Raw genomic sequence first — 24,917 nt, 5'->3', positions numbered from 1 at the left:
GAGAAGACAGTTGAACAAATTCATCATCAGGGTATCTAAAATTCTGTAGCAAGGAAAGCCCACAACTTTTGTTTGAGCAATGAAAAGAAACAGCAAATCTTTGAAGGGAAAGTACCTATAACTTGGGTCACTTCTAAGGTCAAAAGGTGTGTGGTTTGGATGCCAATGCCATTTTGAATCATCACAGTGGACCAAAATGTGACTTGGGTGTGGCTTGCCCGGTTTTTGGCATGACAGGCCTAAATTCACAAATCACACTATCTATTTAGCAATGACAATTTTTTTGGTTCCTAAAAATTCCCAGGCAGTGCCAGGCACTCCCTGGCTACTATTATATCATCTAATTCCAGCCTATTAAGCACAGAGAAAGTTGTTGCAGTGACAGCAGGATTGTGATTGGCAAGGCTGGAACAAGCATCATATTATCTCTTTTCACAGAGACAAGCTCTCTTGAACCCAGTGTTTTTTTCAAAGAGGGCTCAAAGTTGTTGAGCTTTTTTTAGGATTTACCCCAGGAAATAATAAACTAATAAACTGCCACAGGGGCTGGATTAAACTGACTGGAGCGCTGGATTAGGCGCCCGAAACGGACTTTGGACATGCCTCTGTATGCTTTCCTCTTCTTGCAAAGATTTACTCCTTGTCGTCTGCCTCCTGTCATGTTTCTCTGCCTGGCTGGGACCAAAAGAGCAACCAAGAGCCTTAGAACAAGCACCTCCTGAGAATCTCTGCTTCTCTTTGCCTTTAACCCTAGTCTAACCAATTCTTTCTAACTGTCTAATAATATGCCTCGGGTACTGCCTAGCTGTAGCACAGATACACATGGAAAAACTATGACTTATCACAGCGCATGCCACATTCAATGAAAATCTTGACCTATTATTTCTTGGGGCAAGCAGAAAAGTGAACATGAACCTGATCGCAGAAATAGCAAGCAGGCAACTATTTAAAATAAAAATGGATCGCCTACCCCAGCATCATTATTAATCGGGATCAAATATATATGTATCTCAAAGGGCAAAATCCCCCACCCCTGATTTTCTCCCTTTTTAAAAAAGAATAGCAGTGTTTGTTTTTATCACAGGATATTTCAGAGATGTTTTTATGTTTAAGTGGCAAACATTACTCTTTGCAACGATTTGAACAAGTTGGCTGGCAGATTCCATGGTAAAGATTTCCATGGACCCTTTAGCATTATTTTGCTCTGATGTGAGGAAATGGAGAGGGATGCTAATGCAATGCAGCTTTGCAATAATCAGGGCAGGGCTGTGGTTTCCGGCAGTTCCTCCCTTGTCCTCTCACAGCTTTTAGCTGCCAATAATTATTTCAAATTATACTGTAGTCAAAGCGCCTTGTCAGCCGGAGTGCAGGGATACTCTACTGTTAACTGCCACCCACAGGTTATTGTTTCCTCGTCACAGCTTCTCGGAATCACAGAAAATAGATGAGAACAAAAGAGCATTTAGTTCAATCTCTATTAACCGAGACAGGATTCACTAGAGCTGCCACTAAACAGGGTGGGGGATGGAAATGTTTAGTAACGAATATCCTGAATTTGGATTAGATGTCTCTGTCTCCGTTAGAAGCTTAGTTTATAACCATTTAAAGATCATCATTTGCAACGGCACTTTTTAGGAATAAGCATATGAGATTGTGCCTGCTCACTGTTCTTTCCCAAGTAGCTATTCCAGGTGAAGCATATGGTAATTTTCAGTCGGTATAGCACAATGGCTTTTGGCGTGGACTGGTTCTCTCTCTCTCCACCCTAATTTCTACCGTCGGATATCGGAGGAAACGATCCTGCCCTAGAGCAGTGAAGTAGCATGGGGGAGGCATAGGGGCAGTTGCCCCGGGCACAAACTGGTTAGGGAGCACAACATTTCAACACCTGATGCTGACTCAATACAGCTGCATGCTTCCGTCGCTGGGCTCCGTTGAAAACAGCTGCTCTGTGTGAACCAGGAAGTGACCTCTCCAGACAACGGAACGACTCTTCTTATTTCTGCAGCTGTGATCTCCTGGGTGATGCAGACACCTTAGGCAGTTTAATGCACATGCATAATCCGTCCGTTTCCCTGCCTCTGCACAGCCCGGGTCACTGGCAACCCACGCTACACCACTGCCCTAGAGTAAAAGGTTTGGAATAGACTGCCTGTGGGACCCCTTCCAAATGATTCTCTGTGGTAGGCGTGACTCCCATTTCTACCTTAAGGACCACACTAGGGGTAACCAATGTGGTACCTGGCAGATGCTGCAGACTACATCTCCCATCACCTCTGACGGATAGTCCTATTAGCTGGGTCTGATGGGAGCTGTATTCCAAAACTCTTGGGAGGGCAGCCTGTTGGCCAACTCACGTGTCTCTGTGGAACTACATAAAGGGCATGCCAGTCTCCATGGCACAGAACAGAGGCTGGAAGTTGTCAATGACTCCAGCTCCAACAATTGATTCACAGTTTTAGAAACAAGACCTAGCATTTACGCGGGGGTGGAAAGAGGCAAACAATCCACGTGTAGGAGGTTAAGCTTATCGTTCTTATTCGTTCTATTCTTATCCCTTGCAAAATACAGCACAAGTGGAGAGGGAGATGAGGGCAGGGTGGAAGAAAAGGGGGGTATTGCATTGAATTGTCACAATTGCCTTGTGGGGGAAGCCATTTTAGAATTATTTTTAAATCCGTGTAGAGGTCTATTTCTTTTTTTAAAAAATTCTCTGTAGGAAGATACAGGATGCAGCTAGGTGTTTCCCCCCCTTTTCTTAATTGCTCTCAACATTCATGCCTACCAGGATGTGAATGAGTAACACAGGCTTTTGTTTTATTATCACTATTAAATAGAAATTCCCTGTCTTAAATATACAGCCTACTTACTTCCAGGAGTATTTGTTTTGGTGCTAGGGCACATTGACAGGTGCCTTTTATCAAGGACCTGTGTTGGTGTTGTCTATACAGCACTGCATACCCTCCAACATTTCTCCAATGTAAAGAGAGGGATCTTATTTAATAATAATGATAATGATCATCATCACCCATCTGAGTAGGTTGCCCCAGCTATGCTGGGTGGCTTCCAACTTTTAAAAAACATAATACAACATGGTGCTGGAGGAGACTCTTGAGAGTCCCATGGACTGCAAGAAGATCAAACCTATCCATTCTTAAGGAAATCAGCCCTGAGTGCTCACTGGAAGGTCAGATCCTGAAGCTGAGACTCCAATACTTTGGCCACCTCATGAGAAGAGAAGACTCCCTGGAAAAGACCCTGATGTTGGGAAAGATGGAGGGCAGAAGGAGAAGGGGACGACAGAGGACGAGATGGTTGGACAGTGTTCTCAAAGCTACCAGCATGAGTTTGACCAAACTGCGGGAGACAGTGGAAGACAGGAGTGCCTGGCATGCTCTGGTCCACGGGGTCACGAAGAGTCAGACACGACTAAACGACTAAACAACAACAATACAACATTCAACATTTAAAGAAATCCCTATACTGGGTTGCCTTTAGATGTCTTCTAAAGATTGTATAGTTACTTATCTCCTTGGCTCAAGGGTTGCATAACTCTACAGCCTCCAACATTTCTCCGATGAAAATAGAGATGTCCTAAGGAAAAGCGGGACATTCCAGGATCAAATCAGAAACCAGGACGGCTTCTGTAAATCTGGGGCTGTCCCTAGAAAGCAGGGATACTTGGAGGGTCTGGAATTGACTGGCAGCAGCTGTCCAGGATTTCAGGCAGGGATCTTCTCCACCTGTACCTGGAGAGACCAGGGATTGAATTGGGGACGTTTTGCATGCACAGGACATGATCTGCCACTGAGCTCTACCCAAAGAAGGCTCAGCTTTGGAATATATTAAACCACCAGCAACATCCTGGCCTCCCTCCATTGAATTTAGGGTGGTCTGCATAATCACCCTGGGAGGTAGATGTGAAGGACCACCCTACTGTACCCTATGTTCTTCTGGGAATGTTGTGGACAACAGGAGAGGATATATTGATTAATATTATCCTTCCTAACTCGCACTAGCAAGTTTATTCAGATAGCACAGTGCGTTCCTCTATCACACAACAGGAAGCTGGTTGCAGACTCGTTAGAATCTCTTAAGATAATAAGCAATCCAATCTGGCTTGCCCAGATTGGAGTATGTTCCTGGTAAGACCCCTTTGATTCCCTCATAAAAGAATAAAGACACAACAGTCTTATTCATAAGCAGTGCTTTTTCTGGGGGTACGCAGGGGTACGCATACCGCTAAACATTTTGTGAATCTAAGTTTGGCCTCATTGAGAGGCAGTTTTTCCATATGAGTAGGAAAATGAGAGTGCCCCTAAGCATTGTTTTAAATAGAAAAAAAGCACTGTTCATAAGTAACAACAAGAAGTTTTATTCACAATCAGGTAGAGCACAGTGATCCCTGAAGGCAGGCATAAGTCTTGATGTTATGAATTTGTACATATAGGTTTACCCCATACAGGAGATAACCCACAGCCAGCAGTGCAGTCCAGGTGAAGCAAGAAGCAGACAAAGGAGAAAGGGAAGATGGCTATGTGACTGGGCCTTTTACCAGGTCTGGAAAAGTCATGCCCACCTACTAGTCACATGCAAAAGAAGGATGCTCCAGCCAGGTGTAACAGGAAGTTCGACTGGCTGGACCAACATCTCCTACATGTCCACTCTAGCAAAACAGGTAATGTTGTACTTGACTGCTCCAGTGCATTACACCCCAAAGTTCCCGCCTATGAGGATGCAGAATTAGGACCCCGTTTCAGATGTTGTAAGCAGGGACTCAGATCGAAAACACCTGGAGTTAATCATCACCATCATCTGCAGCTGCTAGGACTGGCCTTGTAAAAGCCGCAGATCCTTCCGTTGTGAGGGTCCTCCCTGGAGGGCAGGCTAGAAATGTGTTAAATAAATAAAGGGAATTCTTCAAACCTCCACTTTATTTGCATAAGCAGCAAAGAATTCGCATAATATGCAAACAGGTTGGAGGTAGAGGGACTAGAAAATGGAGATTTCAGCAGATGCCGCCTTCTTGCTTCAGGACGAAGCCATTCCCCAGGTTATCTGCAGAGATCAACCTCCCTCCGTCTAAAATAATGTGACATGTTTCGCCCACAACACTGATATAAACTATAAATTCCCTTAATGTCCCCCAGGACAGATGGACGCTTCAGGGTCAATTGGGTGACATGCTGTTATTCTGGCATTTCACGACATCATAGACCCTTGAGAGGAGCTACATCAAAATTTAGTCAGAGGCATTCTACTTTATTCGCATGGGTAGAATGTGAAATACTGATTTTCACAGGATTAAATTGATTCCCCGACACTTTGGAAACCGAACGCAATCCCTAGAAAGGTCTTTATCAAACTATCCGAAACAATTTGCTTTTGGATTTGGACGAGGCGTAAGCAATGCCATTCCAAACAGTGACACCTAAAGAAAGTGACAGTAACTCATCCCAGTCTGTAGGCGAGGATTATAATGTGATGGGTTCGCAGCAGACTGTCACTCAAAATGAAAATTATATTGGAAATGTTCTCAAGCATGCTGCTGCCTTCTTGGGCATTGCTTTCCTTTCCTGAGGCAAGAAATAGTTGCATGCTCACTTTATGAGACGGGAACCGGCAGGTCATCTCAATATATCATGAAACTGTAAAACAAGCATCCTACCTTTTGTAGCTTTAGTAACTCCCTGAAAACATTGAAAAGTCCCATTAATCAGCTCCTAGGATGATAGCAAGAAAGGCATGTTAGCCATAACCATAGATCCCAGTCGGTAGCCTTAACATTAAATGATACAGCCAAGTCCTAGGCTCCGGGAGTTCATCACAGACAGTACAGAAAACATTCCCTCCATTAACCACTTGTGTAAGAACAAGTACATCCAGGTACATTTTTTTCTAAAAAATGTTTAGGGGTACTCTCATTTTCCTATTCATATTGAGATACATCTCCAGGGCTTTTTTTCCAGGTGGAACTCTCTGGAACTCAGTTCCGGCACCTTTCATTCAGGTGGACATCATTGCCATTCTATAAGAATGTTCACGGTGAGATTCGGCACCTCTTTTTCTGCAAAAATAGCACTGAATTCTACACCTACCTACACACACACACACACACACACACACACACACACGGGCTTCCTTTTTATTCCACATCCATGATGATTTGGGCTCTTGATGCTAGTGGGGCAGTCACATGTGATCTCACTTTCTAAATCAGACAGAGGCAAACTTGGCCCTCCAGATGTTTTGGGACTACAACTCCCATCATCCCTAGCTAACTGGACCAGTAGTCAGGAATGATGGGAGTTGTAGTCCCAAAACTTCTGGAGGGCCGAGTTTGCCTATGGCCGTTCTAAGTTATTTGTGTCCACAAATGTTTTGAGGCAGTCACACTGCTTCATTTCCCACAGAGCTAGTATTGGTGTGGTGGTTAAGAGTGTTTGACTTGGATCTTGGAGGTAAAGGTAAAGGGACCCCTGATCATTAGGTCCAGCCGGGACCGACTCTGGGGTTGTGGCGCTCATCTCGCTTTACTGGCTGAGGGAGCTGGCGTACAGCTTCCGGCCCATGTGACCAGCATGACTAAGCCGCTTCTGGCGAACCAGAGCAGCGCACGGAAACACTGTTTACCTTCCCGCCGGAGCGGTACCTATTTATCTACTTGCACTTTGACGTGCTTTTGAACTGCTAGGTTGGCAGGAGCAGGGACCGAGCAACAGGAGCTCACCCCGTCGCGGGGATTCGAACCGCCGACCTTCTGATCGGCAAGCCCTAGGCTCTGTGGTTTAACCCACGGCGCCACCCGCGTCCCCTTTTATGATTATTACTTTGTTAAAATAAAATTAAAGAAGAAGAAAATAAGCAGACACTGTCCATTCCATGCTGCTATTTCCAAAACACGCCTTGCTGCTGCTGACGGCCTTGTACCTCGGCCAAACCTATAGGCATTTTCTGGGCCTTAAGGATCATTCTGCAGCAATCGGGGGGGGGGGATTCCTCGTTCTGCAATTCTCACATTTAGAGGGCAAATGCACCCCCAAAAGCATCCAGAACGTGTATTAGGGGAAACAGAAGTCAAGCGCAAGCTGGGCATCTATGCTAATGAGAGAGAGCAACAAAGACACAAGCGAGCATTTCACCACAGGCAATGCAAGGCATATCAAAAGGAAAGGAAATAAAAGAGCACAGCAGAGGACAGAGATGCTTGTGGAGGATGGTTGAAAATAGGAAAAGGCAATCAAAACAAGCAGCTAAGACGGCAACCGTACTTGTTGCCACCGTCTGAAAGCACCTCATATCAGCAATGAGAATAAAGAGCTAATTTATTGGACCTGTGTACAAAAAGCTGCCACAGTCTGATCAAACCATCCAGTGCTGATTATCAGGTAGGAGGGTTTCTGTGAAAGACCAGAGAGGTTATATGTGATGATTATAATTGTGTTCAGATCTGGTGGTTCCTTGTTTTCCACTTACATTTTGCAATCAAAAGGTAGCTGTTCCAGAAAAACGTACAAGCAAAACCGATTAACTGTGAGCGTTTCATAGAGCAGGCCTCACAAGCTGACCTTTTTTAATTGTCAACTCTCATAATGCAGATTTCCTTGCTGCCAAACGAGCAAGTAATAAAATGCTGCCAGATTACATCATTCCTTCTCTTTCTGATGTTTGGGTGGTGAGCGACATTGCTTAGGAAGCTGAAACTACGTCACACATGCACAGGAGAGAAGCATTTAGCAGGATCGAGGGACCCCTAGATTCTTAAAAGTACAAAAACGTAAGAGAGGGAAAGCATTTAATCCCCATTTAATCTACCCTGTGAGGTAGGTTAGGCTGAGAGGCATTGACTTGACCAAGGTCAGCTTCATGGCTGAGTGGGGATTTGAACCCAGATCCAATGGGACACAGGTGGCGCTGTGGGTTAAACCACAGAGCCTAGGACTTTGCCGATCAGAAGGTCGGTGGTTCGAATCCCCACAACGGGTTGAGCTCCCGTTGTTCGGTCCCCGCTCCTGCCAACCTAGCAGTTCGAAAGCACATCAAAGTGCAAGTAGATAAATAGGTACCGCTCTGGCAGTACCTAGCTATCATAATTTGTGCATCTGTCAATGAATTTGTGAGCGAGTCCTTCATAGCCTGCGAACCTTCCACCCCATCGTAAGTTGATAATAATGCTACTTCTGGACTTTCGGTCAGTTGTAACCCAGTGATTTCTGTTATCGCCTTGAATACCCAGTTAGAGGTGGAGGGGTTATAACCATGCCAGTAGGTGTGGGAACCAGGAGGGTATTGGTCTGCGACTGATATCATAAAGACCTTGAAACCTGTGTGTGCATATTATATAGCCTTGTTCCCCTCACAACTGTCCTTCTTTGGAGAGAGATGCTCCGAGGTGGAAGGTCCCAGGTTTCTTAGATAACAGCTCTCACCTGCTAACTTCGCTATCTGAGACAGGTGAGAGCGAACAGAAGTGTTACGTGGGGAAACAGGACATTATATACAGAGGTTTTAAATAAAGGTGAGGTGAGCTGTGGCATGGAATTCTGGAAATACATTTCAAAGTCTTGTGTAGCACATTTCAAGGCTGCTTCTTACTGCCATGGATGAGTAGAACAAGCCGGAATGGGTGACTCTGGACTTTTGCCGAAAACCATATTCACCCCCAGTAATGGCTCATGGACCCAACAGCATCATTTGACCACACCATACTGTGAGTTTCCCCACTGCTATGCTACATTATTGGCTGCCACTGGTCAGGGCAAGGAAACTCGCAGCAGGGTCATGTCGTGTTACGGGGTTCAAGGAGAATGAGATATTTGTGGGATGTTTTCAGCAGCAGCCTCAAGTGACCCACTCTGTCTGATCCTGCTCATCAATGGCAGCTACTGTAGGTGCCTTTGGAAAACCACAGCAGCTCTGCGGCGTACTTTGTATGCAAAATGCAGGTTTACTCCCTGACCTCCCCAGGTAGGGTTGAGAACAATCAAGAAGGACCGCAGCCATCTTCAAAGAAGATGGTACTGAATTGGGTGAGTCAATAGTCTGACTTGATACATGGCACCTTCCCATGCTTTCTATAAGATCTTGTTTGAACATTATACACTCTTCATACAATGGCATGAATCATGTCCCCAGACAGGTATCATTAGTATATTAGTATTAGTATTTAAATTTGTATACCGACCTTCATCCATAAATCTCAGGGTAATTCACAACATAAAACTGCTGCTTACAAAGCAGACAGAATCTAATAATTGAGCCATTTTCTTCCCTAAACAAGGATCTAACCTGAGTATTAACTTGGGACTCAGCTATACAGCTGCAAAGATAACATTTTAAGTGTGTTTTCAGTGCATTCTACAAATGTGACACTAGATGGCGCTGGTGGGCTAACGACAAATTCCATATATATTTTAAAACGTTTTTTTAAAAAGCATTTCCACAGTGTTTTTTTTTATATATATGTGTGTAGATTCAGCCTTGCAGAAAAACATCACTCAACATTTTTACCTTTAAACTTCCAACAGGATGGGATTGTAGTCTGGTGACTACTGGGAAATATATTATTTTAAAGTTGCTTAGCCCATCTTTGTAAACTCACTTGTGCCTTTTCTCCTTTTTTCTTTTTTAAAAATTCTATTTTCTGCCATTGCTTCTGCAGCCCTGTATTTAAAGATGACAGTTTTTGGCCTATTCCCCTCAGACTTCATTATTCTAAAAGGGAAAAGAGAAACATTTGCTTGCTTCTCCTTGGCATGCGCCGCGAAACGTGTGGGCCGAGCTGCGTTTGCAGACAAAGAGAACATACTTAAGCAAGGTAATTGAGCAGATCAGTACAATGATGATATTGGAAGATATTAAACCGGGAGGCTGACGTTACAGTATGTGCCTTTGTAAACAAAATTAGCGAGCTATTTAAAATGGCATCATTAACATAACTGTCAGGAAAAGGAAATTCTCAAGAGCTCAGAGCTTTTAAAAGCCCTGGCTGTAAAAATACTTAGGGTTTCTGTGGAAAGATGCTGTTTAAAATCAAGCAGGGGAGAACATTTAAAAAAAAACCCAGAAAAACCCAATAACTGGATGAGTAAGAATGATGAGACAAGGATGTTTTAAGGTTTTCCTGTCAAAACACTTGGGAAACAAACGGAGGCATTAATTATTTTGGGGGGGGGGGCGGGAATCACTAAGAAAAGCATACAATCTGTGCTAAATACTCTCATTGGTTCCTTCTTCCAAAAGAATAACAATAGAAGATGGTTTTATCAAGGGATTTAGGGAAATAATAGGAGCATCACAATACAAATCTAGATGGCTCTCCCCTCCTCTCCATTTAGGGATTTGAAAAATAAATTATGCACCTTTTCAGCATCTGTTCCTGAGCACGAGCCAACCTGTGCTTAATAATGATTATATAGGCTGAGACAACCTTATGTTGGGATTTCAATGAGACAGTTAGGGGTTGCCTCCAGGTTGTCAGTATTTCGTGGTTCAATCACCGTACTGGAAATGGAGGTTTGTGCAACTAAAGTAGATGAAAGTGTTCTATTGATCTAGTGCTCTATCAGTTTGAAGGTGCTTTAAATGTATAGTAGCACCTAAGGAGTAAATCAGAAGCAGCGATGCAGTTTAGGTAATGTTAGCCTCTGGGCTGAATTACCTTACAGGGACTGCCCACTTTAGATGGCAATGTGTATTAAAATGGCATTAAGCCACCCCTGCTGTGTTTGGGATGCCTTCTGTTCATTCTGCTGAACTGCGCCCTAGAGTCCTACAGGCTGAAATGAATAGGACCACCTCTCCCCATAAGAACAGCCCCCAACCTTGTTATGATCATCTTAGGTCCTTTTTGGTGTGCTTCTGCCACAAGACGTCCAGAGGGTGGCAATGCAAGAACAGGGCCTTTTCTGTGGTGGCTCCCCACTTGTGGAATGCTCTCTCCAAGGAGGTTCACCAGGCACCTTTGTTACATATCTTTAGGTGCTGGCAAGAACATTCCTCTTCTCTCAGGCCTTTGGCTAAATAAATGATCTACGGCCTTTTAAATTCTGGGTGGGTATTGTTTTTGCTTGTTACTTTGTTGTTCCTTTTTGTAATTTCATACTGTAAACTGCCCCATGATGCTCAGATGAAAGGGCGGTATAGAGATTTAATGAATAAAATACCAGTAACAATAGCATATTTAGATACACTAAAGGTCATCTCTTCAAAATGGCAGCCAAGTCCAGACCCTCCAAGTATCCCTATTTTCCAGGGACAGTCCTAGATTTACAGAAGCCATCCTGGTTTCTAATTTGATCCTGGAATGTCCCGCTTTTCTTTAGGACATCTCTATTTTCAAAGGAGGGACGCAGGTGGCGCTGTGGGTTAAAGCCTCAGCACCTAGGACTTGCCGATCGAAAGGTCGGCGGTTCAAATCCCTGCGGCGGGGTGCGCTCCTGTCGTTCGGTCCCAGCGCCTGCCAACCTAGCAGTTCGAAAGCACCTTTGGGTGCAAGTAGATAAATAGGGACCGCTTTCTAGCGGGAAGGTAAACGGTGTTCCGTGTGCTGCCCTGGCTTGCCAGAGCAGCGATGTCACGCTGGACACGTGACCCGGAAGTGTCTGCGGACAGCACTGGCTCCCGGCCTATAGAGTGAGATGAGCGCACAACCCTAGAGTCTGGCAAGACTGGCCCGTACGGGCAGGGGTACCTTTACCTTTACCTTTATTTTCAAAGGATGGGACGCGGGTGGCGCTGTGGGTAAAACCTCAGCGCCTAGGACCTGCCGATCGCATGGTCGGCGGTTTGAATCCCCGCGGCGGGGTGCGCTCCCGTCGTTCGATCCCAGCGCCTGCCAACCTAGCAGTTCGAAAGCACCCCGGGTGCAAGTTGATAAATAGGGACCGCTTACCAGCGGGAAGGTAAACGGCGTTCCGTGTGCTGCGCTGGCTCACCAGATGCAGCTTGTCACGCTGGCCACGTGACCCGGAAGTGTCTGCGGACAGCGCTGGCTCCCGGCCTATAGAGTGAGATGAGCGCACAACCCTAGAGTCTGGCAAGACTGGCCCGTACGGGCAGGGGTACCTTTACCTTTATTTTCAAAGGAGTTATGTGAACCCCGAGCCAAGGAGATAAGTAAATACACAACCTTTAGAAGATAGCTGAAGGCAGCCCTGTATAGGGAAGTTTTTTCAATCTTTAATATTTTATTATGTTTTTATATCAGTTGGAAGCCTCCCATTGTGGCTGGGGCAACCCAGTCAGTTGGGCAGGGTATATAATAATAATAATAATAATAATAATAATAATAATAATAATAATAATATCATCATCATCATTATGGAATAGGAAGTCCCTATTTTCATCAGGACGCGGGTGGCGCTGTGGGTTAAACCACAGAGCCTAGGACTTGCCGATCAGAAGGTCGGCGGTTCGAATCCCCGCGACGGGGTGAGCTCCCATTGCTCGGTCCCTGCTCCTGCCAACCTAGCAGTTCGAAAGCACGCCAAAGTGCAAGTAGATAAATAGGTACCGCTGCGGTGGGAAGGTAAACAGCGTTTCCGTGAGCTGCTCTGGTTCGCCAGGAGCTGCTTAGTCATGCTGGCCACATGACCCGGAAGCTGTACGCCGGCTCCCTCGGCCAATAAAGCGAAATGAGCGCTGCAACCCCAGAGTCAGCCATGACTAGACCTAATGGTCAGGGGTCCCTCTACCTTTATTTTCATTGGAGAAATGTTGGAGGGTATGCAAGTCCCATTTTGCTAAGTTCATTGCCTGCAATCAGCTTGAGATCAGTCTAGATGTTGGCATCATGGTATATTGTCATTGGCAATGACAAACGCCATGGCGTTGTTTGAATTAGAAAACCAGCACATACGTTAGCAGTAAATGTTAGGGCAGATGTGCTATCCTTGCTTACCATTTCACATCCCCCAGTAGATTCCTTCTTCACTTGTAGCAGTCTGTTGGCAGACTCTTTCAGAGCCCCCAGAGACCATGTGCTGGGGGATCTTTTGGCATTAAGCTGTTTTCTGAGTAGGCAAGCCTAAAAGGGAAAACAGATGCCACTATTAAAAATGAAAAAGTGATGTGGTTATTTTTGGCCAAGATAGTTGCTATTGCCAGACTAGGTAGCTTTCCTTTCCTCCTAGAGCCAAAAATATGTGCTGTAAAACAGCAACTTTGACGTCGCTGCTGTTTACAAAAAAATTACGAATCACGACCAAATCCCCCACCACCTGCACACCTATTTTAAACTGTGTTTAAAATATGCTCGGATTCATCAGTTTTAATGTCAGTAACTTCCTAAGAAAATGTTGTTCCTCCTAACAGGTGTGAAATGTGCAAAATGTATCTCTCATGGGGAAAGAGAGAGAGAGAGAGAGAGAGAGAGAGAGAGAGAGAGAGAGAGAGATTTGCAGTTAATTTATTTTACAGTAGTCTCTGTAAACCCAATGACCACATTTTATCCTGTGTCAGCTTGCAACCAATGAGCTGCTCCGAAGCAAATAGGTTTTGCATAGTTAAACTGCGATCATTTGCATATCCTGCACATTAGACCAGTGTTTCCCAACCTTTTTTGGGCAAAGGCACACTTGTTTGATGAAAAAAATCTCGAGGCACACCACCATTACAGCCCCGTGACGTCAGCGCGCAGCGTCACGCCGGGAGGGACGCACGAAAGTGTAACTTTCTTTTTTTTTTCCTCCCCCTTGCCGGGGAACCTCCAAGCTTTGGGGGTGGGGGGGGGAGGAGGCAGCAAAGCGAGGGACTGAGGGACTCCTCCAACGACAAGGGTTGGGGAAGAAGAGAAAGGGCTATTCCGCTCCAGTCACGGGAGGGGAATATGTACTGGCCCAACTGGTGTGCGGTCTTCGGAAAGCGGGGTGCGGGAAGGAAGCCTAGGCTCGGGGTCCACCAACCTCGGCGGAGAAAGGCAACAACCGGAGCCGATGACGAGCCGGCGCGTGCGTGCAGCGGCTGGCCTCGAGCTCGGGAAGCTGCGCGCGGCGATGTTGACGCGGGGCGCGCGAGAGCTTGGGGGCGGGGCGGGAGAGAGAGAAAAAGAGTTGGCAGCACCAGGCGCTGTTACTTATTGCGCTGCGGACGCTGCCAGCAACTGCGGTGGTTGTGCGGCAGCCGCCGCCGCAGAACGTCCTCGTCAGTCAGCTGAGCTGCCTGGCGGCGTAGGGAGCCGAGGGGCGGGGCTTCCTTTCTGAAGGAGCTGAGGGTGGGGGTCCTCCGGCGCCTTCGGTGAAACGGCGCCGGCCCAGAGCGCTTCTAGGAGGCTGCCTTTGTGCGCGACGTAAAGCCCTCTTTCCCTCCCTCCAGCCCCGTGTCACATGTGGAAAAGGGGGCTGGATCCAATGACGCAACTCGGAAAACTGTTAGGGAAGCCAGAGCAGGAAAGTGAGTGGGAGGCGGCGGCGCCGCTTTAACCCACGTTTCCTTTTTGAAAGAGAAACCAGTGTTTCCCAACCTTTTTTGGACTCGCTCGCGGCACACCAGGCAACATCTCGCGGCACACTAGTGTGCCGCGGAACACCGGTTGGGAAACACTGCATTAGACTGTGCCTTTTTCCTCTGTCCCTTCTGATTTACAGAAAAATGCAGAGGAAACCACAACAGACCCAAAAGTATTTCAGGGAGCAAAGGACTTGGTAGGGGGAGGATTCTTAAAAGAGCAGCAGTCTGTGTTGGCCAAGGGGGGACAACAACCTCCCACTTCCTGCAGCCTTCCTTGCAAACAAGCCCCTATAAATTGCTTTGTGGTCCAGCAATTTATCCTTAGGTGTGACCATCGCATGCACAACGTTTAGTTCTTTGTGGGCTACAAAACAGGCAGATCCACGGATACCAGGCTCCCTGATTGGTTGTCCTGCGACCTGGGACCGTGGGTCCCATCAGGGAAGAATTTTGGAACAGAAGCCCCCTTAGCAGAATGAGCTGCAGAGCCGCAAAATAAAATAAAATGCAACAGGACTGGCTTGCTACATTTTGATGCACATGCAGCATTCATGCAGTTCCTAAAGAGCCCTTCTGTCAAGACAATCTCTCTCCTTTTCCGCCTTATCTACAGTGTTCATTGCATCATCATCATCATCATTATTATTATTATTATTATTATTTTCAGGGTAGCTATACTTCTTCATTTCCAACATGTGCATGTCCCTGGAAGAGACTGATCATCCATTTCAATCTGGTTTCAGGCCTGTTTAGGATGAGGGTGAACTGACTGAAGCTTAATCCAGACAAGACAGAAGTCAGAAAGCAGTACAGGGAATGAGGGATTCAGCCTGTAGCTTTCTGCTGAAATCTTGCAGCTTTTTATACTTCAAATGTTCCATTTTGAAAATGCTATTTTTAAAAAGCGTTTTTAAAAATACATTGGATTTTCCATAAGGCTCATCATTGCCATCTAGTGTCACCTTGTATATTGCACTTAAAACACACATAAAACATTTTATTTGCAGCTGCATTGCTGAGTCCAAAGCGTAATTCTTAAAACAACAATGACAGGAGGGTAGCAAAATAACATCGCCTGTAGGACAACATGGAGATTACCTATTAAAATGATGATTCCCCTCGTTTCTGATAGAGATGACCTCCGATTTCAGCTTAAAAGAAACCACAAAAAATCTCGAGATGCATCACTTAGCTTCCAATTTACACCTATAAAACATTGCACAGAAGTTCTAAAACCCTCCGCTGTGCACTAATGACTTTCTCCTGTGAAGGGAAAATATTCAAAGAAGACTGCAGCCTTCTTGAAGGCTCAGGAGCAGGGAAGGGGGGGAGTGAGGAGGAGGAAGCTTCTCAAGTTTGGCACACTTTGAAATAAATTGTGCAATGCTATCTGCTATACTTCAATGGGATGATGATATGATCTCCACTGATGCCAAACAGGACCAGCAAATGTCCCTGATGGTTGAACTACAATCTATCAAGTTTTATCAAAGGGAAGCACTTCGTTTATTATCTGTGCTTCAGAACGGAGTCAATGTTATTTCCCTAATGCAAAGTGTTACCATTTTCATCTGGAAACAGTCTGGAAGAACAGGAATTCTCTTCCTTGGGGAGCTCCAGCTTCCCATAAAGCATATCTTCTGCCATCTTCCATGCCGTGGGCATGACCAAGCCAGCATAGACATCACTGAGACAGGCATGCAAACATAGGCAATGTGTTTGTCTGAAACTCTGTCCTGCTATGTGATACCCAAAATCTTCCTGACACAGCACATGTGGAAGGCATTGAGGCATCACTCCTGATGGTTGTAAGTTGCCCACGACTGCCAGGGTGCTGCCAGCGACTCCCGGCCGGTTGCCCAGGAACGTACAAAGACAAGGAAATGATTCTTACCGTCCGCTTTTTATTCAGTATTTACAGAGAGAGGCTATAGAACCCAACCTCTTGGATAATGGCGTTGTCTCGAGTGAATCTCCAGCCTCCGTCTCTCCCACGTCCTCATTCATCAATCTCATTGTCTCTCCTGCTAAGTGCCCTCTGCCTTTGAGAGCTTTGCTCTCCTACTTTCAAGGCTCACCAGGTTCTGGGATAGGTGGGGATCTGGAATGCTTTCTAAAGGCACTGTGTCCATCAGCTGCCACCCCCCTGGTGCTTCCTCCTCCTCCTCTCCCATTATTTCCCAACTTTCCCCCTCATCTTCCTCTGAGCTGTGATCTCCCGCAGACCCCTGTTATAGATCCAAACTGTCTTCCTCCTCCCTGGAAGGGTCAAGCTGGGGAGGCAGTCTCCACCATTCCTCCTCTGCCCAGTCCTTGACAACGACTCACTTCCATAAAGCAGCGGACTCAACACACAAGCCTGGTAGACCTTTGTCTACCAGCATCACATTCTCCCATATCCTTTTGGAGACATGAGCCATTGCCATAGCTGCCTTGCCAACATACCTGCCCTGCTCAGCATCGAAAGAAAGGCTGCTGGTTATGGCAGAACCCAGTTAGACAAAATTGCCTCCCACCATGACTATGTCATTTTTCTTTTTGAAGCCACATGTTCTATCACAGGATTCTAGAAAAAAACAGCTCAGGGTCCTGTGACTAGATTATTAACAGATAATTGGTTTCATATTAATTATATGGTGGCATTGCTTGCCACAGCAGCTAGAAAATGACATGCAAGTGTTTTAAACGTAGTTTGAACTGAATTGATTAAGATGCAGCAAATGTGGATTTTAATGGTGGTTGATTTTTGTTAATATAGTTAACACGTTATAATAATAATAATAATAATAATAATAATAATAAATTTTATTTATATCCCGCCCTCCCCAGCTGAAGCCGGGCTCAGGGCGGCTAACAACAATAAAATAGTGCAACATTCTTTAAAAAAGTTACTTTTGACTGTGTTTATAGGATGGAATTGGATGAAGTGAGAGGTTTCACAAAGGTCTTGGGCAATATGCAATAGCATTTTACTTACTTATACAGTGGTACCTCAGGTTACAAAAGGGACGCGGGTGGCGCTGTGGGTAAATCCTCAGCGCCTAGGGCTTGCCGATCGCATGGTCGGCGGTTCGAATCCCCGCGGCGGGGTGAGCTCCCATTGTTCGGTCCCAGCTCCTGCCCACCTAGCAGTTCGAAAGCACCCCTAAAGTGCAAGTAGATAAATAGGTACTGCTTTATAGCAGGAAAGTAAATGGCGTTTCCGTGTGCTGCGCTGGTGCCGGCTCGCCAGAGCAGCTTCGTCACGCCAGCGTGACCTGGAAGTGTCTCCGGACAGCGCTGGCCCCCGGCCTCTTAAGTGAGATGGGCGCACAACCCTAGAGTCAAACACGACTGGCCCGTACGGGCAGGGGTACCTTTTTACCTCAGGTTACAGACGCTTCAGGTTACAGACTCCACTAAACCAGAAATAGTACCTCGGGTTAAGAACTTTGCTTCAGGATGAGAACAGAAATCGCACGGCGGTGGCGCAGCGGCAGAGGGAGGCCCCGTTAGCTAAAGTGGTACCTCAGGTTGAGAACTGTTTCAGGTTAAGAACGGCCCTCCAGAATGAATTAAGTTCTTAACCTGAGGTACCACTGTACATGTAAAACAAGCAATGCCTTCTTCCCTTTCCATTTAACTCACGGTTCAGTACTGGAAAACGCCTCAATTTTTACTCTAATTTATTTGTGGCCTTGCACTATGACCTAGTTAAAGAATCTGGTCTAACCTCTGCCTCAAGGCAAAATACTCCTCCTATTAACCTACATACACACCATATGGTGGTCTTGAGATTAACCCCTCAACAGCCAGATGACAATGTCTCACAAGCAGAAATCAGAATTACGGTAAATAGAACAAGCTGTGCTAGACGCTCAAGAATGGCTTATTGCACCAATCTGGACAGCTCCAGAAACAGGAACAAGTCACATCCCAACAAGAGAAAGCAATACATGCTCCCCACTGCTCCCAACCTAGAAGACTATTAGAAACCAATGTTTTCTAATCTGGGTGAAATTCTATTCTCAGCCTTTAAAATGGCAGCCTTCCATTCCTTAACCTTCAACGTGGAAAGACTGTGGTTCAGCAGTAGAGCATCTATTTTGCAGGTAGAACATCCGTGGTTCAATCTCAGGCATCTGAAATCAGGAGGAGCCATTGCCTGTCCGTGCAGACAGTGCCGAGCAAGGTGGACCAATGGCTTATGGCAGGCAGCTTCTTATGTGAAGGAGAATCCTCAAATGTGAAGCCAACTTGAATGTCGTGGACTGGTTGGATGCAGATGAATGGTAGAAGGAACCGGCTGGGGACCCCCAAGGGAAGAAGGCTCAGAGCCAGGGGATTGGTGGTGGGACGACAATAAGAGGTCAAAGGGAGAAGACTGGGAAGAGGAAAGAGGTAACAGGGCTTCGTGAGCAGGAAGAGGCTGTGGCAGAGAGCAGCCCAGAATCAGAGGCAGAAGCTGAAGCAAGGAGGGTGGGAGCAGAGAGACCAAGAGGCAGAGATGAGTCAGGCTGGTGAAGATTCACACGTGTCTCCCTTTCCTGCTGCGACAAGCTCCCCTCTCCTTTTGTCTCCCAGAACCAGAGGAGGTATGAAAAGGATGGAGGAGAGGTTAGCTTCATGCAGACACAGTCTCTGATTGCTTGGAAGAAACCCAGGAGAAGAGGAGACTTAGGCAGCTGGGGGAAGGCAGGGACCTTCAGTTCCAGCAACTGCTTCATGGGGGGGAAGACCTACAGGAATTGAGTTGTAGGCAGTCTCCAAACTACATTGGCATTATACTTAGCAGGTCATTTCAGTCGCTGCCTTAAATACTTTGGAAACACCACCCTTGCAAAACAGTGGGAGGCTTTGGGATGAAATATTCAAGAGAGCTCCCACTGGAAAAAGCTGGTTTTCAGCGAGCCGTTTCAATTTTTTATGAGGACACTAAGTTCATCACAAACGCACAATTTTATTTCTGTGTTGGGCTTTGCCACATCCCAGGCAACCTTTAACTGTGTGTGTGCCACATAGACAACAGCTTGTCTTCTAATGACGCTTACCTGTGCTGTGCTGGAGACATTGGGTTTTCCCGGGCTTGGGTGAATCCTCTTTGGCTTCTCCTAGGCCTGGGAAATAGATTGGAGCCTGCCTGTGCAATGGGCCAGTGGCAGGCTGGCTGCAGTACTGCCCCCCCCCCCCCGAGCTGCTAATAACACCACTGGTATTCATTGTTCATTCCAGTTTTACTTTCCTGGGCTACTACTGCCTTCTAGTCAGTGTCAGATTTACGTATAAGCTAAACAAGCTATAGCTTAAGGCCCCACTCTCTTGGGGCCGCCAAAAAAATTTAAAGGGAAAAAACCTGGATGTACATTTCCAAAATGTAAGATTAAAAACAAATAAAATAAAACCTACATACAGCAACAGTGTTTTGTGTCGTGTAGGCTCCTATGATGTAAGTGATGGGCCCCGCCTGCTAGCCTGCTCCCTAAAATATCACTGGTTTGCTCATTTCGATATATAGGGTGCCTACATTTTGCATGTGAAAATGGCTTTACATACCTATTAGGTCCATAAATTACCATATAGCATATATTCAACACAAAACAGCGTTTTGTGACAATTTGTTGTTGACCAAGGACATATAAAGGGCCCCATTACCTTCAGTAGCTTAGGGCCTCATCAAACCTAAATTCGGCCCTGCTTCGAGTTACCCAGTTTTCTTTGTCCCATCCTCTTTTTAAAGTGTTACCTTTCTCATTCTTATTTTTATATCATTTTGGACACTCATCAAACCTACTTCTTTTGGGGAAAAGGAGTTAATACAAAACCGTGACTCTAACGCAGCGTGCCAAAGGCAATACAGGCAAAGAGAAGAAAATCCTCCAGTAAGACTCCTTTTCCGCTCCAACAATCTCCACACATGAGTAGCGCCAGCTTGAATTCAAAAACTGGCAAGTGTTTATGCTCACATAAACCCACCTTTGTTAATGCTCTTAGGCATTTCGCTGGAGGTGAGGGAACCACACATCTCTGAAAGGCTTTTTAACAATATCTGGAGAGGGAGTGTATGCATGTGCAGGCAGTCGTGAGGCATAAAATACAGCCATACCTTGGGTTACAGACGCTTCAGGTTGTGTTTTTTCAGGTTACGGACGCACCGAAACCTGGAAGTACCGGAACGGGTTACTTCCGGGTTTTGGCGGTCGTGCATGCACAGAAGCGCTAAATCGCGCTTTGCACATGTGCAGAAGCGCCGAATCGCAACCCGCACGTGCGCAGACGCGCCACTGCGGGTTGCAAATGCTGCAGGTTGCGAACATGCATCCTGCACGGATTGCGTTCACAACCCGAGCGTCCATTGTACAATGTTAAAGGTAAAGGTAAAGGGACCCCTGACCATTAGGTCCAGTCGTGACCGACTCTGGGGTTGCGGCGCTCATCTCGCTTTATTGGCCGAGGGAGCCGGCGTACAGCTTCTGGGTCATGTGGCCAGCATGACTAAGCCGCTTCTGGCAAACCAGAGCAGCGCACAGAAATGCCGTTTACCTTCCCACTGGAGTGGTACCTGTTTTTCTACTTGCACCCGAGGGTGCTTTCAAACTGCTAGGTTGGCAGGAGCAGGGACCGAACAATGGGAGCTCACCCCGCCGCGGGGATTCGAACCGCCGACCTTCTGATCAGCAAGGCCTAGGCTCTGTGGTTTAACCCACGGTGCCACCCGCGTCCCTGTACAATGTTAAAGCAAAGTACAAATTTATTTTTTTTTATTATTATTATTATTATTATTATTATTATCATTGATAACTGAGGGTGCTGTCACTACTAGTCATTTCCCCAGGCTGGCTCAGTGGGAGAGATGGAAAGCAGGGCTCACTCCATGAGGTATCCTCTTTCCTCTACTGTTACCTGGGGGCAGGTAACCATTATCAGGCTGCCGCAGTGGGCTGGAAAGGAAGCAGAGCTCCTTTCATCAGCTTTCCCGGAGGTCCAGGGCCATCGGGCACCTCCTGCCCCTGAACTGGGCCAGCCAGTCGCTACAGGAACAACTGTTTAGAAATTGGCACCCGGTTTTTTATTTTCCTCATCCCTCCGTGTCCCTTTTCCTCTTGTGTGTCGCCTTTCATTGGTTTTTCTTTTTTAAGATGGTCAGCCTGCGAGTAAGGAGTGCCTTGTTTGGCTCATGTGTAAGTTGCTCTGGGAGCCATTTTTTGGCTGAAGAGCAGGGTGCCAATTTTCTAAACAAATAAATAAATAATTTCGGTGCAGGTTCCAAAGACTCCAGTAAATCTAGCTGATTTGGTGCTCTGGTGCAACAAATCCACTCCCCTCCTCCACTGTCAATCATGGACTTTTTGCAACATGAAATGTGACGGATTAATGCACTGGAATGTGTGGGATAGCATTTGCTTGATGCATTATTGTTTAATCTCCTCACAAATGAACTGGAATGGATGCTGGACAGTGCGATTTTTGAAACTGCTGTTAATGTTGCAAAACAATGAAGCCCAGGACGGAGCAATGGAGAATCTCTGAAACAACAATGGGATATTTCTCTGCCCAAGGCATGATGGAGAACAGCAATAAATGGGAAAAGATAGACATAACATTTTACAAGGACAGGAAGAAACACCACGGACAGAATAATTGCCACACACAGGAAGAATAAGGATATAGATTGAATGCCTCACTTGTAGATTCATAAATCATTTAATGCATGGGTAGGCAAACTAAGGCCTGGGGGCCGGATCCGGCCCAATCACCTTTTAAATCTGGTCCATGGATGGTCCAGGAATCAGCATGGTTTTATATGAGTAGAACGTGTCCTTTTATGTAAAATGCATCTCTGGGTTATTTGTGGGGCATAGGAATTCATTCATATATTTTTTTCAAAATATAGTCTGGCCCCCACAAGGTCTGAGGGACAGTGGACCGGCTCCCTGCTGAAAAAGTTTGCTGACCCCTGATTTAATGTGTCAATATGAATAGAAGTTGTTAATATTGCAGTTGTTGTATCTTGACTGGAGTATAATTGAAATTAATAAGATTTTGGAATGCAGAAATAAAGAAAATCATCAAACTATCAGTTCTAGCACGCGAGGGGGGGGCACCTAAATTACATAATTTCGTATCCGAATGATTGGTATTAGTAACTGTATTATAATTTGGCATTGTTACAATGAGGCTATCATTGGACTGTAACTGAAAACTAATAAAAATTATTATAAAAAAATAATAATGGAATGGATACTTGATAAATAGCCAAGGTCGTGTAATCTCTCCAGAAACAAAGCAAGAGGAATGCTCAGTAAACAGGCCATCTGAAAGAGGAGCAGGATGTTTTATGTGGAGTCTGCTGCAAGGCACTCACAGGCTCTGCCATTGCATATGGATCCTACCCCACTCACCTCAGGAAGCCAGTTTTAAAAATATATATTTATATATTTGGCAGTGAGAGCCAAAGGTTGCACCTGAGCACACCTGATTGCACAGCCTACGGATCCCTTGGGGCTGAGCTTACAGAATGTGCTCCATCTAACGCACGGAGCTACTGCATGTGCTTCCAAGTCTCCTGCCACCAAACGGCTGCCATCCCTACTTGGCGCCAGCGCTCCCAGCCTCATAGCTCACAGCGTGATCTATAGACTAAAACTGTGCCACAATTAAAAACAAGCCAGCCCACGACAGCCTCAATGCAAAGCAGTCCATTCAAGTCATCCAAGCACCTTCGTGCAGATGTTAAAAAGCATGGAGGAGAGGACAGAGCCCTGAGGGACCCAGCCGCCCTAGGCAGTCCAGAAGGAGACCATGGATAAAGGTATCAAAAGCCCCGGAGAGATCCAGCAGAATCCAGAAACAGCTTTCAACTCTGTACCTTGCCTGCTGGAGATCATCCTGCCTGAAGGGTCAGCAACCTTTTTCATCTGTGGGCCGGTCCACCGTCCCTCAGACCATGTGGTGGAATGGAAGATATTTTGAAAAAAATGTATTAATGAATTCCTATGCCCCACACGGGTGGCGCTGTGGGTTAAAGCCTCAGCGCTTAGGACTTGCCGATCGAAAGGTCGGCGGTTCGAATCCCCGCGGCGGGGTGCGCTCCCGTCATTCGGTCCCAGCGCCTGCCAACCTAGCAGTTCGAAAGCACCTTCGGGTGCAAGTAGATAAATAGGGACCGCTTACCAGCGGGAAGGTAAACGGAGTTCCGTGTGCTGCGCTGGCTTGCCAGATGCAGCTTGTCACGCTGGCCACGTGACCCGGAAGTGTCTCCGGACAGCGCTGGCTCCCGGCCTCTAGAGTGAGATGAGCACACAACCCTAGAGTCTGTCAAGACTGGCCCGTATGGGCAGGGGTACCTTTACCTTTATGCCCCACAAATAACCCAGAGATGCATTTTAAATAAAAGGACACATTCTACTCATAATAATAATAATTTATTATTTGTACCCCACCCATCTGGCTGGGTTTCCCCAGCCACTCTGGGCGACTTCCAACAAAGATTAAAAATACATTAAAATGTCACACATTAAAAACTCCCCTGAACAGCCTTCAGTTGTCTTCTAAATATCAGGTAGTTGTTTATCTCTTTGACATCTGATGGGAGGGCGTTCCACAGGGCGGGCGCCACTACCAAGAAGACCCTCTGCCTGGTTCCCTGTAGCTTTGCTTCTCGCAATGAGGGAACCGCCAGAAGGCCCTCAGCACTGGTCCCCAGCGTCTGGGCAGAACAATGGGGGTGGAGATGCTCCTTCAGGTATACTGGGTCGAGGCCGTTTAGAGCTTTAAAGGTCAACACCAACACTTTGAATTGTGCTCAGAAATGTACTGGAAGCCAATGTAGGTCTTTCAAGACCGGTGTTATGTGGTCTCGGCGGCTGCCCCCAGTCACTAGTCTAGCTGCCGCATTCTGGATTAGTTGTAGTTTCCAGGTCACCTTGAAAGGTAGCCCTACGTAGAGCACATTGCAGTAGTCCAAGCAGGAGATAACTAGAGCATGCACCACTCTGGCAAGACAGTTTGCGGGCAGGTAGGGTCTCAGCCTGCGTACCAGATGGAGCTGGTAGACAGCTGCCCCGGATACAGAATTGACCTGCGCCTCCATGGACAGCTGTGAGTCCAAAATGACTCCCAGGCTGTGTACCTGGTCCTTCAGGGGCACAGTTACCCCATTCCGGACCAGGGAGTCCTCCACACCAGCCCGCCCCCTGTCCCCCAAGAACAGTACTTCTGTCTTGTTAGGATTCAACCTCAATCCATTAGCTGCCATCCATCCTCCAATCACCTCCAGACACTCACACAGGACCTTCACCGCCTTCACTGGTTCTGATTTGAAAGAGAGGTAGAGCTGGGCATACTGATGAACACCCATTCCAAACCCCTGTCATGTAAAAACACGATGATTCCCGGGCTGTCTGCAGGCCAGATTGAGAAGGCGATTGGGCTGCATCCGGCCCCTGGGCCTTAAGTTGCCTAGCCCAGGTCTAGATCCCATCTGTGACCAC

At 46.4% G+C, this 24,917-nt stretch overlaps 1 long non-coding RNA gene across 1 annotated transcript; it reads right to left on the bottom strand.

Annotated features, from left to right (window-relative positions):
- Positions 1 to 4,389: 4,389 nt before the first annotated feature.
- Positions 4,390 to 13,021, bottom strand: LOC144329097 (uncharacterized). The gene is made up of 3 exons (XR_013394507.1): positions 12,902 to 13,021; positions 5,669 to 5,723; positions 4,390 to 4,875 (listed from the first exon to the last, which is right to left on the bottom strand). It is a non-coding gene; the product is annotated as an uncharacterized LOC144329097 (long non-coding RNA).
- Between the last annotated feature and the right edge of the window lie 11,896 nt (positions 13,022 to 24,917).

The sequence above is a fragment of the Podarcis muralis genome, chromosome 10, assembly GCF_964188315.1.
Source record: "Podarcis muralis chromosome 10, rPodMur119.hap1.1, whole genome shotgun sequence".
NCBI lineage: Eukaryota > Metazoa > Chordata > Lepidosauria > Squamata > Lacertidae > Podarcis > Podarcis muralis.
Note: the sequence above shows the minus strand (reverse complement) of the source record. Positions and strands in the feature narration are given on the sequence as shown.